At 35.9% G+C, this 8,638-nt stretch overlaps 1 pseudogene; it reads left to right on the top strand.

The window, feature by feature from the left end:
* Window positions 1-2,616: 2,616 nt before the first annotated feature.
* Window positions 2,617-6,808, top strand: LOC109213234 (annotated as a pseudogene).
* The last annotated feature ends 1,830 nt before the right edge of the window (window positions 6,809-8,638 follow it).

Raw genomic sequence — 8,638 nt, 5'->3', positions numbered from 1 at the left:
TATCGGTTGTGAACATTTGCCCATGTTGTTGCCTGCAACTCGAGCAGACTTTCTTTCAATTTCTATGAAGCATCGGAAATTCTCGGATTCAACCCTTTAGTAAATGCTTCTGCAGCCCACTCGTTTGGTACGACCAGGAGCAGCATCCTTTCTTTCTGGAATCAGGTCACGAACACTCGCAATAATTCAGACTCTCCTTGTGCAATCCTGAATATATCGGCATTTTGGGCCTGTACCTTTCTAGCCCCGGCATGGGCCTTAATAAAAGAATCCACGAGCATTTCGAAGGAATCTATGGAATGCTCGGTCAAGAGTGAATACCATGTCAGGGGCCCCTTCGTGAGGGTTTTCCCGAATTTCTTCAATAAAACTGTTTAATCTCATACGGAGCCAAATCGTTTCCCTTCACCGCCGTTGTATAGGTGGTGATATGCTCATGAGAATTTGAAGTCCCATCATACTTCGGCACGTCTTGCACTTTGAACCATTTCGGGATATACTTTGGTGTCGCGCGCCGTTTGAATGATATTTGGGTGTACTTCTTTGAATCCGTCCTTTCAATACTGGTGGTGCGCCCGGAATTTGATCCATTCGGGCGTTTATTTCCCTCGTGAACTGCATAAGTTCGATTTTAAAGGGATCATTCTCATTGTTGTTACCAGATCCGCTACTATTTCCCCCGCCCTGTCAAAGTCGACTTCGCCCCTTGGGATGTTGTTATCGACCCTCTGCATTGTTTGATTTGCGGGAGCACCGGAGGAACTGGACCTCGTCCATTCGTGTTGTTGGAAGCACCCGACAACACTTGCCTTAATTCTGCCATGACCTGATCCTGCCGCGAAAGATGGCCCATAATGGCCTTTTGTTGCTCCCTCGGGATCCTTACTGTTTCAACGACGTGCTCGTCTTCAGCATCATCAGGAGTTGCCTCTCGAACATGTCATAGATATTGCCCGCCATGAACCGGCATGGTCTCATGCCCCTCGTTGCGGGTATCATTGATGGAATCTTCGTCCCGAGGCTGATTTGCTTGGGCCTCAACGTTGTGTGTGATGTTGACATCGTTATCTGCTATTTTTAATGATTTTTGCTAAGAAAAAAGAATCAAACAAGTTAGTAATAGATGCATGGATCAATTCAATTACACAATTGTCTATGCCCCACGGTGGGCGTCAAATTATTTACCTGTAAAACAATACAGTAGGATTTATACTTGGTTTATAGACAAGTGAATCGATTTGATCCTTAAATGATAAATAAATTAGACAAAATTGCAAGACTTAGTGTTGAAATCGAGATAAGACAGTAGAGATCTTGAGCCCGGGAGCAGAGCTTTCGGAGGCAGTAAGAACAATGTAAATAAGCAAAAAAATATTATTGAGCTTTTGATAGAATATAGTGTATGCTCAGAAAAATTTGTGTCCTTACAATGATGGTAGAACTCACTATTTATAGCTGCACTTAGGGAACAAGGTCCTAGGATCAAGCCCCTCTTAATGACAATTATGAGGACCGTTGAAGAATGTGTAACGGTAGGCAGTGAATGCCATATTCTCTGTAACAGAGTGTGCACTTATTGCTATAAAATATTCTTCATTGAATGCTACCGGGCAGCAGAAATTTATTTCGCCTTTATAAATATCATTCTCTCCGGTGACAAACGAGATCGTTACCTTCGGACCCGACTGTCTTCTGTCTTCGGCTCCACATGCCGCTTTCTCATGCTATCATTAAATATGTGCATACTTTGCCCTATACATTCAGCAGAAATGAATTGTTTTTTTAATTTGACAAATATATTCATCTCGACGACCTTCTTTAATAGAATCATCAGTCAACTATTGAATTATAACCAAGATTATAATTTCGTCTTCTATATGTAATTAATTGTATCAAGATGTTTGGATTATAAAGCTTATATGGGTATTGGCTACTATTATGTATGAATAACTAAACGGTAGATACAACTCCAAATCTAATATCTGAATGAGTATCCTAATTAATGTAACCAAACAACCCTTAAGGGCTCGTTTGTTATGAGTGATAAGGAATAATTAATTTCGAAACTAAATTTAAAAAGAGCTTATTCCATGTTTGGTTGGTAGAAAATTGCGGTATAATTGATTCCGGGATTAGTTATCCGGAGATTGTAGTGTTTTTTCTCCCCATGGAAAGGTAGAATAACTAATCCCGAGATAATTAATCCATCTCGGGATTAATTATTCCACCTTTTCATGAGGATAAAAAAATACTACGATCCCGGAATAACTAATTCCAAAATTAATTATACCATAATTTTCTACCAACAAAATATGGAATAAGCTTTTCTTAAATTTATTCCCGGAATTAATTATTCCTTATTCCCGCTACCAAACGAGCCTAAGAGTTTCTTTTTCTCGTTGTTTTTGGGGTACATTTTCCAACCAATTAAACATTTGTACCACACGTGGCAGTACGGAAAGCGTGCCAACTATTTTCGCGGTCATCTTCCGTCCGAAATTCCCAAAGCCCGCCATTGAAACATTTCTACAAGCTTAACAAAAATCTCCATTTTTAAGCTCGAACAAACTTAGAATTTCAGAAGCTTACACGAGAAGCCAGTCCAAATTTGTGGCAATGAAGAGCTTCATAGGAAGACTGATAACTCGATCGACTCTCCGCAGCAGTAGTAGTAGATTGTTAACAAAACCCTATGCTGCAGAAAATGTTGCAATTTCAACATCTCGTCGCTCTCTATACGCTTTGTCTTCCAAAGCGCATCATGCCTTCTCCGATTTCACTTCTTTAAAGCCTTCACTGTATTCTTCTTCACGCCTTTCCCCGAGCCATTTCGGAGGTCATTTTTAACAAAAAACAGAAAAATATGCAGCTAGGACCTCTTTTTTGTTGTATACTGTGTTTTTTTCGTCAGAATAGTTTAGTATAGAACGTCTAATTTGTCTTAAAAGGATAAATACTTTAGTTTTTTTTATGATTGTGGTGTCCGGCGCTCATATCAAAGATTTAAGCTTTACGAGTTTTTTAACATTAAACTCATTATATTTTAAATTATGAGTTCAGATGTACTATTTGTTTTAACTTTAGTAGATAATTTATGCTCTGAGTTAAAAGTAATGAGTTAAAATGAACTCGGAATTGTAATGCTACATCCGCATCTTCCTGCTACCTCCCACAAGCATCTGGGTAACTCTGTCCAATAAGACTAAGAAAAATGCAAAAAAATCACTAGTATTTTTTTTTTTTTTTTTGCTTTTGCTGTGATTTGACCCATAATGTTATGGTTTTCGTCCCATTTCATTGACTACTAGGTTACACTTTATAGTTGATGTTCGTCAATGTTTTAGTCTTTTTTGTTGGATTTATTGGAGAATTTTGGGGGCAAGGAACGAGGAAAATGGAAATTTGGACTGCTTCCGTAGAGTATTTCCATAAATCTAACAGATCCTTTTCTAGAATGTTGATTAAGCAAAATAATGAGGACTTGCCCTCAGGGTTTTGGTATAGTGGTAAGAGCGCAACTTGTGATGTGTGGGTTAGACGCACATTACGAGTTTTAATCTTATAGTCAAAAGCATGGTATTCAAGTGGAAATAGTAGGTAGGACCATTATCTATTGAGTTTCGGACTGTTCATAAATTTCTTTGTTATACAAAAAAAAAAAATGAGGAATTTAAGTTCTGATAATTGATGAGATTCCATGGGAGTTGAACTTTGTCAGCATTTAGAGATAGAAATTGAAGAACTAGGACAAATGCTAGTCCTTCCCTTCCATTTTATGTAAAGGTATTACTATTTGTGGAGTTAAAAAGAATTTTCTTTGGCTACGATTTTCTCAAGAATATTTCGAATCATTAGCTATTTAACTTGTAGTAGTTTTCATGTAGTTTTGAAATATGTGAATTTTATTTAAATTTTTTGAAGAATTTATACTTCATTTCACATAAAAAGTTAAGTGTTTTGACCCTTGTACTCTGAACTTTTCAAATAAATTGGGACAAAAGGAGGACGTCTTTGTGTAATTTCCACATAGAAGCAACTAGAGAAAAAAGAACAAGATTTTTTAGAGTGTTCTTTTTTCTTCCATCATGTTCTGCGAAAGTTATGACTTTAGAGTGGAAATTAATTGTTGTAGTAATTGCCTGATTTGATAAATGGGCGCACTACTACTAAATTATGTGAATATGTCTGTATTTTGATTTTGTATTTGCTGTCAACAGGCCAGAAGAGGACCATGTTGTCTATCCGAACTCAATCAACTCCTGATAATCCTTTTTCCATAAAGTTCTATCTTGGAGATACACTTGACACAACTATGGATGCTTTAGATGCAAACTCTCCGAATGCTTGTTTTGCTGTGAATCCATCACTGGCTATGGCCCTCTCTGGTATAGATGGTATGTGTTCTTGAAACTTAGATGGCTATGTTGCTCGGACACTCCGAAAATGTCGTCGGGTGCGTGTCGTGTCCTCCAAAAGTAGTGTTTTTTGGAGTACCCGACCGGGTGCGGCAGTATTTTGGAGAGTCCATGCAACATAGTTAGATGGTGAAAAACCTCAGACATTTGACCTCTATGTTCACAGAGTATTGAGAACCTTTGTAACCTTTTTATTGAAAAATGGACACTTTTGTGCATTGTCATGCTATGTAGCTCGGACTTCTCCAAAAGTGCTGCTGCACCCGTGTCGGATTCTCCAAAAATGCATTAAATTTGGAGGATCCGACACGCACCCAACAACACTTTTGAAGAGTCCGAGTAACATATTTGCCATGAAATGTGTGGGGATGTTTTATATCTTTAACTCTCTTCAGACTGCCATGGAAGAGAGGCTGAAGAAAAGATGTCTAATTATGTGCAGTTAGATAAAATCAACTGTCAACAACTGTCTAGAGTATATCTGTTGTCTGAAATAGATATAGGCATAAATGTATTACTAGGAGCAGTTTTGGAAACTAGCTATTTTTTGAACTTTGAGATCACATTTTGTGCCCTATAGTATCATTTTATTTTGCTAGAAGGCTCTTTTACTTCATCTTTCATTACGAACTTGCTATTCTGCAATCACAAATTGACTTTTCCTTTGCCATAATGTTTTGATGTCTTCATCATAGATTGTGTAATACAAAGTGTTGCTTATTGGTTACTGCGGCCACAGACTTTTTTGTTAGCTTGATTTTACTGAAAAGGACTGAAAATAACTGTGATATGGTTCCATGTATACGGGAAGAGTAGGGGAATGTCTGTTTGGGAGCAGTGGCGTAGCCACATACAATAAAGGGTAGTCAGTTGACACCCTTCATCAAAAAATTATACTGTGTATATAAAAAGTTATGCTGCATATATAAATTAAACTTTACTTTTTATACACGTATATTAAATCTTGAACATTCTTAGCGAAATTCCTGGCTTCGCCATTGTCTGGGAGGTACCTAGAAGTGAATTACGTGAAAGAAACAACAAACACTATGAAAAAGAGAGCTTTGGGAGTTGAGGGAAACCATGTAAGCTTCTGGGAATCTTTTTCTCATGTTGGAACCAAAATGCTTTTAGGGTATGTGATAGCTTGAACTTTTTCAGAAGGATTTTCGGGAGATCGGGTGTGTGAAAGCTTAACAGTAAAACTGGACCAATGAAGATATTGGAGAACACACAAGATTTTATGTATTTGACTGGACACATAGATGGAAAATTCTCTCTTTGATGCCTAATAAGTCTTTCGATTTATCAAGAGGTTATATTTTATTTTTTACTTTCTGCTTCAGTTCAAATGAGTAAAAATGGGTTACTTTGTGGAGACATAAAAGTTCCTGTAGAGTCTGCTATCAACAACTGCGCCTCAAACCTAAATTAGTTGGGGTCGGCAATAAAAGCTTTCAATATTAATTTCGCTCCACTTGGACATGTTGCATTCCGATATTCAATATTTTGAAGCTCTCTAACACACAAATCTCTAAAATTTACTAGAAAGGATTCTGTAAACGCCAGATTTAACTAGTTGGTATCATAATATAGATCTTTTACTTTCATTGTATTACGTTTTTTGCTAAATCCCCTGAATTCTGATAGATTGACGCAGGAATTTTGAGATAACTTCCTTCCGTGTATGATATGAATGAATTTGTATAGTTGAAAAGTTAATGTAGTTGAGAAAAAATCACATAACTGGTTAGTTGCATAATTTAGATGTATTCAAATTGTTGAAGCGAGTTGTAAGAATTGATATTGGTAGATTAGTGTGAAACATTTTGGACAGCTTACAAGGAGATTGTGTCATATATATTAGACAGAGGTATTTTTGTTATTGCTCTTTGATTTTTCATGAAGGTGCCTAAGAGTTTAATCCTGTTTTCCACATGCAGGGATTGCCATGTATTTTCGGGATCAAATTACAACTAGCTGAAGATGCTTCCTGGAGATCTGTCACTTGTGAAGTACTTGTAGCAATTTACGATTTCTATAATTCTGGGGAGCCACTGTTCGTCGATTCCAGTACTGTAGCATCCAAGGACACAGCTATCCCTGAGGATAATTCAGAAACAGTTGCAATGATCAAGGAACTTTTGGATACTCGTATTCGTCCAGCTTTACAAGGTGACGGTGGGGACATTGAATACCGAGGATTCAACGCAGATACTGGAGTGGTAAAATTGAAAATGCGAGGAGCATGCAGTGGACGCCCTAGTTCGTCTGTTACACTCAAACCTGGTATCGAGAATATGCTCATGCATTATGTGCCCGAGGTTAAAGGTGTGGAGGAGAAACTGGATGAAGATGAAGATCCTGCATTAACTGGGGGTCGCTATGAGTAGTATATATTTAATACTGCAAAAATAGGGTCTCGGACATATTGGCTAAAAAGGAAGCTTTTTGACAACCCGTTTTTTATGGCAATTCCTCCTGTATGATACTTTTTGGCTAAACTTTATACGACTTCTTTTGAAAGAACTATTTTCTACTAATGTGTACTGTAATAGTTATTTAGTTAAAGACTCCTCTGTCCGTTGAGACCCCTTATCTTGTAATGATGAACTCTAAGTAAGCTTAATATATCTTTAGTTAACCAAAGAGAAAAATGTAATACTAGTAGCTACTTTCTTTTGTTTTGGTGATAAAGAAATCTCAATGTGAGTAAACTTGAGTGCACTAGTTTGTTGTGTATATATATATATAGAGTTTTATGTATAAATAGAATAAATATCTCTTAAGACATAAATGTGATCTCAATTTTTTTCCTTCTTTTTTACCCTTAGTTATAATTGTTCTTGAAAATGGAGATAATACATAAATAGAATAAATATCTCAAGACATAAATAAGGGCATAATAGTCTAATCATTTTCCTAATTAATATTTCTTAAGGGGCTTGTAAAAGAAAAACATGACAAATAATATGAGACAGAGGGAGTAATAGACAAGCTTCATATTTGTTTAAAAAGTAGGCATATTTTTAAATTACACAATATACATCAAGCAAGACCTACAATATAAGATAATTTCTGCCCCCTTCGTCTCAAATTATTTATCGCGATTTCTAAAAATAATCATCTCAAATTATTTGTCATGTTAGAAGTTCAAGACAAACTTAATTTTTTTTTTTTTTTACTTTTAGTAGTAATTGTTCTTGCAGACTACAAACACCTCAATTATGAGGTAATATTATGATTGTTAAATGCCAATAAGACATAAATAAAAATGAAATAGTCAAAAATATCTCCAAATTATTATTTTCTTATTGGGCATGTAAAAAAGAAACACAAATTATAGACAAAGAAAGTACCTTACATGACCCTACATTATTAATCATTGTATTATAATTTCTAAATTACTATTGCGTTAATAATCTCTTTCATAACTTAATCTCTAAACTACGGAAGTGCACGACCCTTTATAATATAAGTTTACATACAACTTATATAATAAATACCTTAAGTGCTCGTCTCGTGTTTGACCAAAAAGTATTAAATTTTGGTTAAAACGATTATACTTGTTTATTGAAGGATTAAACCTAGTAAATAATAATATTCCTAAATAAGGATTTTTAATAGATAGCTAATTGAGACGATGTGGATTTGGCAATAACATTTATTAAGTATTCCAAAAAGTATGAGCAATAAAGGAGATATGACTAGCAATAAATCGCAATAAATGACATTTATGTAAATAGGAAAAGGGGTTCACCCAATAAATAATGATCTGGGTGATTGTTCCTCCTGACAATAATGAGTGACAAATAGATCTTAGAACATTCGAAATATCTTTGGATCTGATGGAGAAGCGTTGAATAACATAAGCAAGGATCTTGATAAAAAGGTAATCTTTGTATCTTTGTAAGAGTGAGAGAATCTTTCTGTAAAGTCCGCTCTTATTACAATGAATATCACATGCCTTTGGTCATTCTCTTTTTTTCTATTTGTATGGGACATACCCCCAACAAACCCTAATAGTAGTACATGTGCAGAGAATATTCAATGAAATATTCTCTTTAATATCCTATTCTAATAAACTAGTCGTTATAGTTCTTTCTGCGTTGCTCGACCTCGACCATCATTTGCATCTCGATCACGAGACTCACTATTTCCTGGTCGACCTTGGTTGACTCTTTTCTCGATGTTACTTTGCCCCAAGTACTGAGACAAATTTT

Source organism: Nicotiana attenuata, unplaced genomic scaffold (assembly GCF_001879085.1).
Source record: "Nicotiana attenuata strain UT unplaced genomic scaffold, NIATTr2, whole genome shotgun sequence".
Taxonomy (NCBI): Eukaryota; Viridiplantae; Streptophyta; class Magnoliopsida; order Solanales; family Solanaceae; genus Nicotiana; species Nicotiana attenuata.
This window is presented reverse-complemented; position numbering and strand designations above follow the sequence as displayed.